A 16,631-nucleotide genomic window follows, 5' to 3' on the forward strand; every position below is an offset into this window, starting at 1 on the left:
GTGAAGTCATGGTTTTCTGCTCAGCTTACTTTATCTCGAAGGGATCGAGTCAAGGATACAAGGCTCCTGTAAATAACACGGCTTCCAAAGCTGTAGAGCCGTGTTACCAGCTGTAAACGGCTAATTCAACGTGTAATGAGTGACCAGAATTAACTGTTATTACAGATATCACCTAATCCTCTACTGCACACCAAAAACTGAACACGGGGGACATACTACCACAGGGGTGGGATCTACCTACTGTGGAAATATCCCTGCTGAAGAGGCCTGGACAGCTTCTGGTGAATAAAAGTTACAGAGGTCCTGTGCTGGTCCAATGTTTAGCACACAGCTAATTCATGCTACACTCACCTAATGTCAACAGCAACAACAGAAAGGATGTTCTTTTTTTTTTTGTGCAGGAGCCGATCACCAGCACTGAGATTTAACCCTCGATAAAAACAGCAACACCTCAGACAGCAGCTAGTTCACCACAGCAACGGTGAAAAGACACACAAGGCGCTTGTTTTTATCTCTGAGCAGCCCGAAGGCATTTGGGGGAAGCGGGAGGTGTTAATCTGACTGACGCTGCTGGGATGTCTTATGGCCAAGTTTGACTTTCAGTGACGTTCACCAAATACATTCTCACGTCGAAGGATGGAGTCGAGGCGCAGAGTGTAAAAACAGTAGTGGCACCACAGTTGTTTTAAAGCAACATTTAAAATCAACATTTAGTCAGCAGGAGCCACATGAGACCAAGTTTGTTTTAATTGGTTAAATTTGGGTTACGTGGTGTGGGCCAACTCAAACTTGTACAGATTACATGGGTGTAGTTTGTTGAAAATAAATAAAGGAATAAAACAACAGTTAGCAGTGTTTGACATTACTGTGGTTTCCTTCCTATTAGAAAATAAACTACTCGGTGGTTTATTCACGACAACAGGGACATTAATCACTACGTTGACCAGTTTGATCTCAGTGCTGTTCTTTCACATCATGGCCTCAAATATTTTGAATACTGCTGCCATTTAGAGTCATACATCAAAATATCCCTGTGACTTATTTGTAATATTTAAAAACTGATATATCATTTCTAAAAAACAGGACTTTTATTACTTTCTGACTACGTAGATATCTATTAGTTTCTATTATTAGTTGATGAGAACATAATCCAAACATCTAACACAATGATTTGAATATTCATTATATTTTTTCTATACTGTACAAAGTACTCAGCAAATCCTGGTTGTGTGTGAAAACCTACAGAGGCATCATAAGGACCTAGAGGGGCCTAGAGGACCGGCAGAGGCTTAACGGACCATCAGGAAGGACTGAGTGACCACTATGGAGAAACTATAGAAGGTTTCAGGAGGATTGGGAGGTTTGTCTACGTCACCTGAAGCAAATATGTGTATGTGAGAATTGTTTGAACAAACAAATGAGGCAGGCGTCTGTCTAACTGTCTGTTTTCTAAAATGTTTGCTCCTATTTTGCATCCAAAGACTTCCAATGAAAGAGAAAAACATTAAAGCCTCTGGATGTGAAGCACTAGAGACAATAAATGATAGGAGACGTCTGTGTTGAAATGTATTATCAATGACCTACCCGGAGAAACATAATATATTTAGCCTATATCACATTCAGATAAAATTGTATCTGCATTGGCAGCCAGTACAGAGTCATTTACAACAAATGCTGGATGATTGAGGGGATGTCATGGAAGCTGCTCCAATTCCAAATGAGCACAAGCTGCACTCGCTTTGTTAGTTGCCATTTTTGGCCATGTGGAAAGTTTTTATTGGAGAGTTTTTATCTTTGCTGTGTAACAGGACATTAAAGTAAACACGTGGTCTTCAATCTTACTCAAGTTTCCTCGATGGGAATGTTATTTACTGAGTGTACGCATTGTGTGTGAAGCTGATGATGATGATGATCTAATGCTCCCATCTCGGTGCCTCTGTTGGCTAAACAGCGAACCACAACGCATAACCAGTGTTATTCCAGCAATTTAAATGACAAAAGTCAGAAAACTGTGACTCTATAAAACTGACAAACTGCACCACTGGTTAAAACTATGAGACGAGCTTTATCAAAATCCCGTACACACTCTAATCCCCTCAACAATGAATATTTAGGACATGAGAGGATATACACAGTTCCCACAGTTGGTTCATTCTGCACAGTTTCCATGCTGTGTTTGCCTAAACACGCTCTGGCAACAATAGCTGACCAGCAAAATACAGACATGTTAATATGTCTAAGTCTAGATAATAAGCACAAACTCGACAAGTTGCCAGGTTGTGTACCCAGTCCTGCAGATCAATGCACAATAGCACCACTGCTGTTGTATTATATAACACATTATATAAAAACCATAAAGCTCAAAAACAAGGGGAAGATTCATTCCCAAGCGTGGTGACTCATAATCACATCCCTCGAGGCTTCTCTGCAACTAAACAAGCAGTCTAAATAGATAACCTAGATAGCTCACTGCATCCCCTCATCTGTCACACTCAAACACCACAGACGATCACACGAGGTAAGACAGGAGACAGACCGGGGCAGGGCCAGACAGGCAGGGCTGATGTCAGACAGGAGGGTTGGAGCCGTGCTGCTCGTTAATGGTCCCTCAGCACCGGTGAAAGGAACTGAGCTGTGTATGTCCCTTCACTGACATCAGTATGTTTGCGGCTAATCACATTGCATGGGCCTACATAATTACCTCGCTCATTAGTCACAACCCTCGTCATGCAGGCGGTTCTGGAGAACGGACACGTGCCGCTGCTGTGTCTATTTTAATTAATTGCCCTTTAATAGTCGCTGTCGTAGGTTGTTCACTGCTTGTGAACATCACCGTCTGTCACCTAGTATTTGTGTGGGTCAATTAATATGAAGTCTTTTGCACCTTTCAGTGTTGTTTTTCACACTAAAAAAAAAAAAGGCACAACAGTGAGGGGCAGAATTAGTGTGATCTCAGTCTGTATACTGTAGATCATCCATATTTACACATTATCTTGTGTATATGTATATTAAAGTTTACACTGTGAACTCCATAAATCCATCCATATCTACTGCAGCATCCAGAGTCAAAAACCCACACAGCCAAGGGGAAATCATGCAAACTCCACACAGAAAGACTTAAGGTTTCAACAGGATTTGAACCTTCCAGCTGTGAGACGACTGTTGCTCAGAATACAAATTCTGCCAAATGATCCTATAAAAATTTCCACCTTTGCAAAACGTACACATTTTCTCTTCAAGCAGAATGTGAACATTTGCTCGTCTTCTACATCTGACTGACAAACCTGACAATAAGCTATTTCTACACGTCCTCCTTGGCTTATTCTGTTATTTTTTACGGTTCCACTTTATGAACCGATCATTAAGTGATAAAAAAAAGAAACCAACTGGTAGATTAATCAATAATAAAAATAACGAGCTGCAACTGAGGGTTAACATTTTGCCTCCACCTGTTATAAATGTCTATGTAGTGCTGAAAGAGGATCCTATAAAACTAAACGCTCTCACATTCCTCACATGCTGTACTGTACACACCCTCTCTATAGCCCCACATACTGCACATGGTACACGTGCCACAACATAAACACAATTTGGGTGTGATGTGCATTAGATGTGACAACCTGGACATTTTTCCTCAGTCAGATCTTTGTTATTGTACTTAAACAGCAGGTTTAGCAGCGTCGACAACATGACCTGTGTTTCTGTGCTCTGGTAGCTGGGGCTCTAAGAGTCACATTAATATAATGTACGAGTCTTTTCTTTTTTTTTTTTCCCCCATTTTAATGATTTTATATACCTAACACATTGTGAAAGGAGAGGCTGCGTTCATGTAGCTTTGTTCTTTCACTAGTTTTTTACTAGGGACACCAGGATGCTTTTATTTTGCAGCTGTAAATTCAATATAATACTATACCAGTGAGACAAGAACAAAGAACACACACAAAAAAAAAAGAATTGTTCCAAGACAGAAGCTGACTTAAAAAAAAAATCATTTTCAAGGTTGTAAAACCCTGAGGAAGGCTTAAAGAGGTCACGGAGTTTTTTCTAATGAAAAAGCCACATGTCTAATAATATTGCTCCTGCCCTACATGCACCAGGACTGGAAGTTGGCTTTTAGTGTACAGTTTAAAAAAAAAAAAAAAAAAAATAATGCTCATTTTTCTTTGAGAGCACCAGTTCATCATAAATTCATCTTAAGGATTTTTTCCAGAGGCTTTTGGGTCCGTCAGGATCCCTTCACAAGTCCAGGTACAGTACAGATGTGTATATTCTGCTAAACCTAACCAGCTGTGTGAGCATTATTCTCCCAGGACTACTAATGGTGAAAATTTGCGCAGACAAACAAACAAGAATAAAAAAAACTGGTCAAGCATCACTGATTTTTTTTTTCAGCTCCTCTGTGCTGCAACATCATCCTGGTTCTGTTTGTGTGTATTGATCCCAGGTCTGTCTCTATTAAACCTGCCTGTAATACTGTGTCCTACGTGCACACTGAAGTATCCACACACACACACACACACACACACACACACACACACACACACACACACACACACACACACACACACACACACACACACACACACACACACACACACACACACACACACACACTTTCCTTTAAAATAAATGGTGCAAAGAAAACAAAGGAAATTAGCTGCAAACAGAAACAGGATGAGCTACAAAAGAACGTGGGAGGAGGCGAACGACAGAAAAAGCAGAAGAAAGGGAACAAGAAAGTATCCGCAGTGGATGTAGCCTTTTGGGCCATTAAACCAAAGCCATTAAATCAATTTCCTCTAATCTGGACAGGGCCTTCCCAGAGCAGGAAATGCCAGGCAGTGAGCTTCTTGAGGGAAAACCAGCCATTGTGCCTGCACACAGAACATAAACTGAAGATCTGATTTAATAAAAAGCCTTTTTCCTCCACTGGAGCTGATCTCCTCTTTTATTCACCAATTCTCAATTTTTCTTTTTTTTTTTTTTTTTTCCACACTCACACCTCAAACTACACGGCTGTTAAGCAAATCACACACCTGATTACAGAGGATTAAGGTGTATTTGTACGATATAGCAGCCAAACGAATACAATACTGACAATAACATCTAGTAGGCAGGGGAATCGGCAGCATGATTTTCAAAATGTACAACATGTCAGTGCTCACTTTTCTGACAATAACCTGGGAACCTTATTCAGCTCAAATCTTTAAATGAAAGGTTTTCATTCTGGCTTTTCTAGAAATGCAACACTGAAGAGCAGAAAATTCAATTTAAAACATGCTCACTCTGCACCTGGAAGTAATAGTACTGACTGCCAGACATTAGAGATACAACAGTTTTACATTAGACATTACTGCTTTGTTTGGAGACCCAGTAAACTGCAGCAAATCAGGAGATATTAGGCCATTGTTATGGCTAAGATAGTGTGCAGTGTTACAAAGACAAAGAGGGAGAAGATACCACATAATTATAAATAATTACAAGATCTTTGTCACAGTGTGACAGGGTAATGTTCACTGATTAATCCAGCCTGGATTTATCTGCAAAAATGAATTCTTCCGAAAGGCTGGTGTTCATTTCAGAGGTGATGCACAGCGGTGTCAGTTTCTCCCCGGGGGACGATGACGTAGCTCATTAATTTGTGCAGAAGAAAAATCTCTGAAACATAACGACTTGTTTTTAACGTATCCTTCTGACAACGTCTGAGCTGCTGCGCTCTTGTTGTGTAATTCTTTCACTCTACAGTAGTTCATCGTGTGTCACCTGCAGTAACAGTGTGACAATATTTCATTGAGCAGACAAAGATTCGGTCTTCTCTGAGTATTGCTGAGTGGGTGGCCTGCAAGGCTTTCAAGTGTTTGCATGTGTGGATCTGTAGGGAAAACGCCTTTACCCTCTGCATGCCCATTAGCTGACAATGGAGGGTGTGGGGAGAACTTCAGCAGAGACACTTTTGTTCAGTGTGCGACAATGCTCTGCTGTGAAAAGTCAGACAAAATTTCCAACAACCCGCCCACACAGAGAACTTTCTGTCTTTCCTTTATCTTTGGCATCTATCTCTGTGTGTGTGTGTGTGTGTGTGTGCATCCACAGTTATTTTTATGGGCTTGCATTTGTCAAACCCCTTTTATTTACCACAAACGTGTAAAAATCAGTTTCATATCATGTCACTGCAGTTGTAAATAAAACAGTAGTCTCAAATGAACTGAAGAGGCTGCACTCCACCAGTAAACAGATCCTTCTCTTCCCTGTCCGTTATCCTTTCAGTTCCCTTGTTGCTGCAATAACACGTGTTCAAACCACAACTTCCTGGTGGAGTCACGAGCTGATTGGCTAAACGCGGCACATACCCCATGACACACCTACTCTCATTTGCTTACTGAGGTTCCTGGCACTCGGCCCTGACCTTTCTGCCAAACCAATTAGAAGTTTGCATGTCAGTTATGCGACTGTACACCCCCACACACATACACAAACTACCATCCTCCTCCCCAAAGACATAAAAAATAAAAATACACATTTATGGTCACACAAGGGCGGGCTAGCAACTTTCAGACATGGGATGTGCTGCCAAGAGTGACTGGCTGTGTTGAAACACATCACTCGCACATCATCGCACGCTGTGTTTTTATTCCACTGATGGGCTCTGGGGGAAACACTTATGAGGTGAGGTGCTAACTCCAGAGATGGGACGCCACCATCATGAGTGAGAAAGTGACCGATCTAGAAATACAGAGCAGGAAATTAAAGTTCTGAGTTCATTCCTATGGGTCAACAAAGTTTTTCTAGTCCTGAACTTAGAGAACTTTCCTACTTTCTGTGTCTTTTCCAAAGCCCAACTTTTAAACCACACACTCACCTGACAGCTTAACTATACCAGGCTCCAGTCTTAATGAGGTATGACTGTGGTTGATTGACAGTCAGACACCTGAGGACACAAACCGAGTGAGAGATAATTAGAGAAATATTTCCAATTGATTTGCTAATATTAGAAGCCCTACAGTGTGTCGGGGGGATGCAATGCCCCTCGTTCCCTTTAGCTGACTTTTATATGGGCTGAAATGAAATGAAGGAAACGTACAACTATAGTTTACATATCAGGCTGCAGCAACACGCGACTTACACTGGAATTAAATCCAAGAAATACAAACAAACCTATCCAATGATAATTAGTCATAAAAGATTATAAAAAGGTCCACAATGTATGTTTTGGCACTGACAGCCTTTGCTTGTTATTTCTGATGCACTTATGGTACAACAATTATCAGAGTAGCTGCTAGACTGAGACTGTTTGTTTTCTGTGCTCACTTGACACCTTATATGTCGACGTTTAAGGCCAAGATGGACTGAGAAGAACTCCAGTAATGGACCCTAATCTTCCTGACCAGAAACTGCTCCAGAGGTGGTAACGTGTTAGTATGGGTGGCAGTACAACAGAGAGCAACAGTGAGGGCAGGGCCATCATCGATTATGTTAATTAACAGAGAGGATACGTGCCTCGTTCCTTCTGCAGAGCTGCAGAGGAGCAAAGAACGAGAGAGGAGGACAGAAAAAAAAGAGGGGGCAAAATTAAGAGGAAAACCTCGAGGAAATCAGGGGACTGGACAAAGTGAGGAAGAGGTGATGGTTAAAAGAAGATGGACAGATGGATGACACACTGCAGGTGAGTTCAGAATGCTACAGGAAAGGCTGAGGAGGAAAACGGTTTCTGAAAAACAAAGTCCATTTTAATTCCTGTTTCCTTCAACTCACAGCACATTCATCTTTTTATACAATTTGCATTCATGAAAATTGATGTGCCTCATCAAAAAATGAATAACACAAACAGGCTCAGAGAAACTCAGGAATCTAGCTTGAAGCACTGCTAATGCTAATGTTAGCACACTAGCAAGTCTCATATGCATTTTGTAGCATTTCTGTAACAAGACCAGGAGCAACGAAAAGAAGAGACATGGAGCAGAAGAAGAGAAGGAGAGAGGTGGGAGCCAAGGCTCAGTGGCTCACTGCAGGCTACTGTGTGTGAGAATAATGGTGGTAATTAGCTGATCAAACAGATAGGCAGTAGACCAGACTCGTGCTGTGGGTGGGCTCCAATAACCCACATCATTAGTGATGCGGGTGTATGTGTCTGTGTATAGTTTGCAGTTAGTTTGTGTAATCTGCCGTTAAGGATCCTGCAGCCACAACAGCAATTAAACGCCCTGATGTATCGAAGCTGTTTGTGTTTGAGGAATTATTTCCTTGTCTATACTATATCAATGTCATAGCAGAAACTTAAATAACTACACAGACACTGTCCCACTGGCATAAATAAACATTTAGAAAACAAACTAGCTACCAAATTTCTGCATCAACAGTCTCTTTGCAGTGCAGAAACAAATATCACATTTCTGGTTTGAATCCAAGTTCACACTTAAATTGTACTGATCATAGTGGAAACTCATCAGACAAAGGCAAATCAAACCAGGCCCCAAGTGCTAGTTAAAGAAACCAGGCATTAACTTACATTAACGGGCCCCGGACCTGCAGGAAGGTTTTACCTCCCACTGTATCCCACTGTGCAGGATAAAAGTCCTCTCAACACGTTTCATCCGTCTGACAGCCGCCACGTCCCACATCCTTCTAATGACATTTACAAGCTGACTGATGGGACGATGGCCAGGCTGCAGTTTGTGTTCATGTGTGGTTATTTGATCAGCAAAGACGCACCCTGTTTGTGCTCTGATGTCACCAAAGGCCAGATGAAGTACGGGGGAAAAATACATGTTGACATGTCTGAAATAAATCTTTGCTGCCTGGTCTAATAGAAGCAGAAAGTACTGCAACATGATTTAGCAACGGAACAAGGATTTCCTTATGCTGTTATCCAAATGTGTGCTTTTAAATGCATATTTGTTCCTGCTATGCAGATGCCATTTTGGGATAAAATAGCGTGTGAATATTTACATTCTGTCAAATTTGAAGCCCTGGGGAATTGTAAACTGTAGAAGAAACACACACATGCAAACACATGCTAAAACACTTGCACATAAGCATGTTTAGCAGACACACACAGAGAAGGCAAACAGGCACTTTTTTTTTTTTGGTCCTCTCCAAGTCTGGAGCTCTAAATAAACAAGTGCTTTTCTCTGAACAGCATCAGTGTGTGTTTCTGTTTGTGAAGGGAGATGACGGTGGGCATGTGAGGAGGATGGAGACGTGCCAGCAGATAAGCAGGGAGAGGATGCCGAGTCACTACACTCGACACTGACACCGCAGGGCAGAAAGAGAGAGAGAGAGAGAGAGAGGGAGGCTTATTTGTTCCAGCTCATTATCTGATGTCTCTGTGCTCAGTAAAATTCCTGGAGACAGCCTGAACCTCTGAAAAACTGGACGATCAATTAACAGTGAGGATTGTGGAGGCAGTCAAGTCTCACACAGAAGCAGAAAGATAAATCCTCCCCAGGGTTACTGACACATCACTGCACTAACCTGTTTGCAATTAATGCAGACAAATCATCATCACATCAAAGACTTGCTTTTTAGGTGTATCGACATGCACTGTGCACCCACATTATTCAGTATTACCTGACTGTCAACAAATCCCAGGAGATGACCAAATTCAGCAATGAACTATGCATCTAAAGCCTGATACATTTTATTTGTGTCATGTCACCATTGTCTATTAAAAGCTGATCCGTGAGTCACGCTGTTGCTCTGACATGTTTCTTTATTACGAACACTGGGGTGTATTTTAAATCAGTAGCAAATACTGATGCTGTGGATACTCACTAAAGCACCACGTGCATTAATCTACACGTTAAAATAGTCCCAGACAAATGCAGTCTCTGCTACAACTACACTGCCAAGTTATTGTAGGAAGGAACATACCATTTTAAATATTAACAGCGGCCACGCAACAAGCAGTGACCAAGCACATAAACTACATTTATTTATATATTGAAATGATGCCAGAGAAAGGAGAGATGTGGCTAAGCCACCACTGCTATGGGCTAACATAACAGCTCATTAATGCTAACCAGGTCTAGGAAAAGGAGGCCAAAAGACCCAAAAAAGCATGTGAAAGAAGGGGTGGGGCTGGGGGAGCTGACATCCACAAATACAAATCAAAATCCCGCAGAGAAAATGAATGAGTCTGGTTTTCAACCACCGCAAAATAGGGCCTCGCTTGTGTGCGACAGCTGCATATAACCACACTCACTTAAAAACATCAGCGACAGCACTGGAGTGCGGCGGTCGGCTGCGGGGCTGTCTCTGTGTACTTCCTCTGCTAATGTTTTCAGTCTCTTGCTAAGCTAACGCCCGTCAGAGTAAGAGAAAACATTGCTCACTTCAGCCACTGTGAGCCTGCAGGTCGGCCACACAGAACCCACTCTATCCCTGCCCTGACCCACACTTGTTAGTCAGGAAACCGTTCCCTCGGAGCCGCGAGCGAACGGCCCCGAGTGGCGGAGAAGCCAGTGATCAACGAGCTGTGGACAGGGTGGCAGCAGACAGCTTGTTAGCTCAGCTGATAATGCTCTGACACAGAGCAGCAAAGACACTTTTTAAGCTGAGGAAGCCAAAGTGCTCGTTACAGGCTGGAGGACTGATGGTCCGAGCACATAATGGTACACTCAGAGCTGCTGCTGGTGGCATTAAGCTGCTCTGTCTGCCTCTTTTACATGGACTTCTCATGTGGAAATCACTGGCTTTGTTGACAAGGCAGTTAAAGGAAGTTACAGTGACAACAATGTAGATAATCTCAGTTGTTTGCAGGTTCTAGCTTCACAAATGTGAAAATGTCAATGAGTTTTGACTGCAGGTCCAACAAAACAAGTAATGACGTCACCTCACACCCTGGAAGGTTTTTCAAAAACGCATTAACATGAAAAACAAGCAAAAGATTCATCAATAATGAAACATTAGTTTTAGTCTTAACACTTTTAAGGTGCATTTGACATGATTGTTTTTCCACTGACATCACATTACAACAATGCATTTTTCTAATGTGTAGTTACTACAGTATAAGTGTGTAGGAGTGTGTGATAACCAGTAACTTTTGCCTGCTTTTGCTCGCCATTACCGCCTTCACAGGTGTGTGTGTGTTCAGCACGTCGATGTGAAAAAGGAGACAGAGGAGAGCAGCAGTAACACGTTGTGCCCTCCTCTGAACACTTGTGTGATGAGGGAGCGAGATGAGAAAAGCACTAATGCTTTTCCCTGCAATGGCGTCAGCTCCAAAACACACTGCTGCTGGTCAGCTTTTAAAAACATAACCATCCATGGTCACCTGCAGAAACATTACCAACATACAATCTTTTAGTAAGCTGCTTCTGTCAAGGCAGATGCTCAAATCTCTATGGGACTCGTGTGGTGTTTGAAGGACACATGGGCCTTTAGATTAAGGTGCTGTAATCACCACACACACAGAGACCCAGTGTGCACGTGTACACATGCATTAACCCACTTGGAAAGCTGCAGACAGTTGACAGAAAAGTACAGAAGCTGAGAGAACGTACTATGGGCTCTGGATCAACCGGACTTCTTCCTATAGATCAGTTCCTGTACACTTTGTCAACAGCAGAGGTAACAAACCCAATGCTGAAATGTCACAGACTGCAGTTATAGCAGCGGCCCCTGGCCCACCCCAACACATACACTGACATCCTTTGCTCACAAGCTGCTCAATTATAATTCATAGAAAACAGCAGCTTGTTATTGGAGAGAACATAATAAATACATGACATCTCAACTTGTTCACTTTCAAATCGTCAGAAGCCAAACACACTGTGGTCTCTCCTCGTTACCCATCGTCGTACTGGTGTAGCTGAGCGTGATATAAGCATTGTCATATTTTCTTGTCTTTGCTTTGGAAGCTGTTGCCACTGATTTATAGCACATGCTACACATTTACAATAAAAATAATATACTGTTGTTCTAGCGTATTTACCGAAAGTTACCCAACCTTCAGCAAGTCTTTATGAATAAATGAATTATTCGATTCAAGGATGAAAAACCACCACATACCATGTTACAATTACTATAAACATTATTATACAATCACTGGGAATAAAAATAGGCCCATTTCTGTCACGGTCCATCGACTTGAAAACACTATGCCACTAGTGAACTGAACACTCCTCTTTTTCAACATCACCAACTGGATCAGTGTCACAGGACTGTGAGTTGACAGACTGTCTCAGCAGGCATGATATTAAAATCCACTGAAAAACTTCAGCCTGAATAAAAATAAAAAAAGGGGCTACTCTTATGTTAAGTCCTTGAACTGGGTTTGGACAGTAACTGACACCTAATGTTACCAAAAGATCCACTTACGTAAAAGTCACTGGGCCGTGATGAGGAACATGACAGATCTGGAGAGGGATTAGCCTTCAGGTTCATTCAGTGAGTCGAACTCTATAATGGACCCAAGATTAACTTTAATATCTATTTTTAAAGAGTCGATGGGTATAAACAAAAACATCTGGGCGTAATGTTTTCTGACACACATTCATTATTACTGCCCACTTTTGTATGGTATCAGCTTAAAAACCAGTAATATTGTCAGCATTAGTGAATTCAACTAAGAACTCCACTTAGATCTCAGGTCTTGAGGGTTGGACCTCGGCTCCAGATATTATTGTAAGTGTTATTGTGTGTTAATTGGACAATTAGAGAACAGAACGCAGCAGCATCACTAGGTTAGCCATTTCACAGTCAAACCAGTTCAGGTGATTTGGTTAAACTGCTGGCTTGTTTTCAACATCTCTGATCATCTTATTCTTTTTAACGGATACAAGTAATAAACTATATCAGCTTTGCATGTTATTACTTTCCAATTCAGACAGAAAGAAATGGTCAGAAATGTGTGACTGACTATAACAGACGCTTTTACATTTCCCTTCCTTTATCGTAGCTGCAAACAACAACCCACAATGCAACTGCAAAAACAAAAATCTATCACAAACACCTTTAGTTAGTTTAACAGGTAGAACAAAGCATCATTTTCATATTTTGAGTTCAGTTCCCTCCACTTTGCTAAGGCAGAAATGATTTTCAATAAGAGGTGCTCTGTTTGAACAGGCTGCTCACAGATTATACATCACTTTATTTTTACAATTTCACCACTGCTGCTGACATGACCGACTCACAGGCTCTTACTTTACAGTGTAAGTGCAATTAAACAGACTACACATACACACGGCTGCATACAGCACCCACTAAAAATGTGCATGCTACACATTTTGCACGTGTGTGTGTGTGTGTGTGTGTGTGTGTGTGTGTGTGCTGTAGCAGCAGCCTGTAGCACCAGGTGAGATTTATGAAGTGTTAAGAATGCTTGCCTGTAGCCCAGTGATGGGAGACTGATCCCACCTCCTCGCCTGCTTAAACACACACACGATCACCAACAGACACACATTCACATGAACCCACAGCTGCATATATGAGCTCAGTACACCCCTGCACACACACTCACCCCCATCAACCCTTCAACCTGAAAGTGTGAGCCCAGTGTCTGCACCGCCCTAACCCCCACTCCGAAAGACTTGCTTCCTGGGGTTAAAAACACCTTCTAAAATATCCCCCTCATGATTTTCTTTCCTCATTGACAAACACCGAGGAAAAATCTCACTTCGTCTAAGAAGGAGATTTTGTCAGTGCTAGAGACAAGAGGGCATGTTTCACAGCAGTTACAAGCTTCATAAATCACCCAGCTTCTCACTTTACTTGATGATACAGAAGATACACTCATCCCTGACAGAAAGTGTCGAGTTGCATTTTCAGCTGCAGATACTAAATATTCTATACCTTAAACATGTAGACATAATCTGGACACAGTATTTCTAGCACACTGACTAAATCTTACTGTGGTTTTGTCCAAAGACACATTAAATTATACTACAAAACTCTCAGGTTGTGTTTTTGTACATCACCTGCCTCTGAAAACATCTACTACTATATTTTCTTTTTTCAGGATAGGTGCAATGTTGATAATGAGAAAAATATTTGATATGAAGGAAAAGGTCTAATTATGTAGAAATTTAGTTTGTCTAGAAAAGGTGCAAAATGAATTCATTTGGTGTAAAGGTGTAAAATATGATACTGATTACAAACCAATAACAAAAACATTTACTTTTTGATCAGGTCAACCCAGTGCACTAACCTTTCTTCAACCACCGCTGCATGATAGGGGGCTTCAACTAAACCTGAGCACATGTTGCACTGAATTACCTTGAGATCAGTATTGACATAGACTCAGTTTACTATCACCTGTGTCCAGTTCAGCCATCAGCACTTCAACCTGACATGGAGTCCAGTCCCCTTTGGTCCTCTGTGAGTGTTTTGCCATTTAAGCCTTCCTTAAGAAACATCTGTCCAAACAACTCTGGGGATATTCTGCCTCATTCTGCTCGTGCTGCTATGCATTCTCTGCCTCTGCTGCTTCCTAATGCTGCTTCCTAATGCTGCTTCCTAATGCTGCAGGGATTTAGAGCAGGATTAAACCACAATTATGCGCTTCCACTTTTTCTCCAGCTGTACAGGGAGAGGCGAGGAGTGCAGAGGAGAGGACTATTTCAGATACTAAGCAAAGGTAATTGTTTAAAGTGATTTACAGCAAAGCCAAATTATTTGAATTCAAGACTGAGATATGATATCATCACTCCAGCAATCACATGAAAGCAACGTACAGTCCAACCAACATAAACTGCAACCTCAAGTCTCTGTTATTCAAACAGAGCTCTAGTGTGACCTTTCCTCTGACAAATTAACAAAAAAGAAAAAACAGAAAAATGTCTAATTACAGAGCCTCCAATCCAACACTAATCCAGACACATGTTCCGCTATTGAATAAAAGATCAGGAACAGTGGAAAGTCCAAAATACACAATCAGCACTCGAAATGTGCCAAAACAGTCTGGCTCCTGTTATTCTATACGTAAACCCACAAATTAGAGACATGTCCAAATGAGACGAGAGTCTTTTAAAAGAATCTGAGTAAATTAAACTGTAACTTTAAATGTGAGGGGAACGTGTCGCTCCATCACTAGTGGAAATTAAACCCTTGTGACACCTGTAATTTCTCAGTGAGAGTCACGGAGGTTTACAGGCTAAAAACTACAGGACTGCGACTGGACGGCAGGCTAATTAGTCAGCACATGTGACAGATCGCTGTGCACAACCGCACAAGACAGAAGAAGAGATACAGATAAAGAACAATGAGTGAAACACTTTGGTAGGCAGTGCCCAACCTACCAGTCATGCTGCACGTGTATGTGTGCAGTTAATGATTTCCTCAGGCCTCCTGCATTGTGTGGTTCGCCTTTCCTCCGTCCTGGAAGAAATAAAAGAGGATTGTTAAGGGTGGGTGCACAGCTGAGATGGAGAGTGGAGGGCAGAGGGAGGAAGAGGAGGAGGAGGAGGAGAGGAATACAACATATAGAAAACAAACAAGGCCATACATTACAAAAGGCTAGCAACAACACACATCCCACCACCCCGAAATCCTCTGTCCTCCTGCTTACTTCTCTTTCTTTCTTTCTTTCTCTTATTTTGAAGACCAATATGGTCTGTTTTTTCTTTACTGCCCACACTTCTTTTCCTCTTTCTCTCTGTCTTCCCATCTGTTTCTTCTCTCTGTCCTCTCTGCACCATCTCCTCCTGTGAAAACCTAACTGTGGCCTGTTTACCTCAGAGACAGACATGACAGCCAAATATTTATCTATGACTCTGTGCCACAGTCATGCTATAATGGGTGCAGAGACACCCTCCTGCAGCTTGGAACTGAAGACATCGGCTGACTGACATCAGGCAGATGTTAGCATGCGTGATCCAGACCTCTGCCAGCAGTAGGGTCTGAGTGACTGATGCACTAAAAATTGTTAAAAATGTCACTGTTTTCCAGGAGTGAAACAGCTGGATATCTTAACTAATGAAGTATAAGCTTCTCCCGTTTTTGACACACACAGGTGAGGTGACAGGAACACAAAGTGTTAACTAGAGAGCTGTAGATGTGCCGGTGGAAATTTTGTAAAACCATTTGACAGAGCAGGGCTACCTGTGTTCCTCTGCTGCCGCATATTTAACTGACACGTGAGAGTGATCTTACGGTCTCATCTTATTTTTGGCAAGAAACAAAAGTGTTTTTCCTGACATGTGGAGCAGCTCCTTTAAAACTCAGCACTATGTGCCCAGATTATTCACAGCAAGGAGGTCAGATTTTCCTTTCAAGAACAATTAATGTGTCAGAAAAGCAGTGTAATAACATATAAAGCCTCATAAATATATATAAGCAATACAATATATGAAAAACATAACTCTGGTGGTAATATAACCAAGAAAACTGAGTTATTTCTACATTCATATCCGTACTGTCCACTCTGGGTGTACACATGTTGGGGTGGGCTGTGCTGCAGATGTCATTTTAGGGGAATTCCCCTCTGCCTGGATATAACGAATTAATTCTCGTGTAGAAATGCTGCGGAGATGGATGGAGATGTGTAGCGTAAGAGCTCTAAACGTGACTAATTGTGCCAACAGATGAGGCCGAAGGTCACACAGTGAGTGTCCACATCAGATCTCTGGGTTTACAGCTGTAGTGAGGCAGTAAAATAAAAAATGGTTTGAAATAAAAAGTGCTTTACAGGAGTA

General features: G+C 41.8%; 1 protein-coding gene across 3 annotated transcripts in view; it reads right to left on the reverse strand.

Moving 5' to 3' along the window:
- Positions 1–16,631, reverse strand: part of thrab (thyroid hormone receptor alpha b) — a 101,943-nt gene that overhangs the window by 45,251 nt on the left and 40,061 nt on the right. Inside the window, exons 2-3 of one of the 3 annotated variants that reach the window (XM_026314802.2) lie at positions 15,237–15,315; positions 6,860–6,928 (exon numbers count right to left, since the gene is read on the reverse strand). The gene's annotated coding sequence lies outside the window, so the exon portion shown is untranslated. Of the gene's footprint in view, positions 1–6,859; positions 6,929–8,506; positions 8,581–15,236; positions 15,316–16,631 lie in introns of those variants that run through there. The other 2 variants (XM_026314801.2, XM_026314805.1) reach the window with 2 other exon arrangements.

Source organism: Mastacembelus armatus, chromosome 19 (genome assembly GCF_900324485.2).
Source record: "Mastacembelus armatus chromosome 19, fMasArm1.2, whole genome shotgun sequence".
NCBI lineage: Eukaryota > Metazoa > Chordata > Actinopteri > Synbranchiformes > Mastacembelidae > Mastacembelus > Mastacembelus armatus.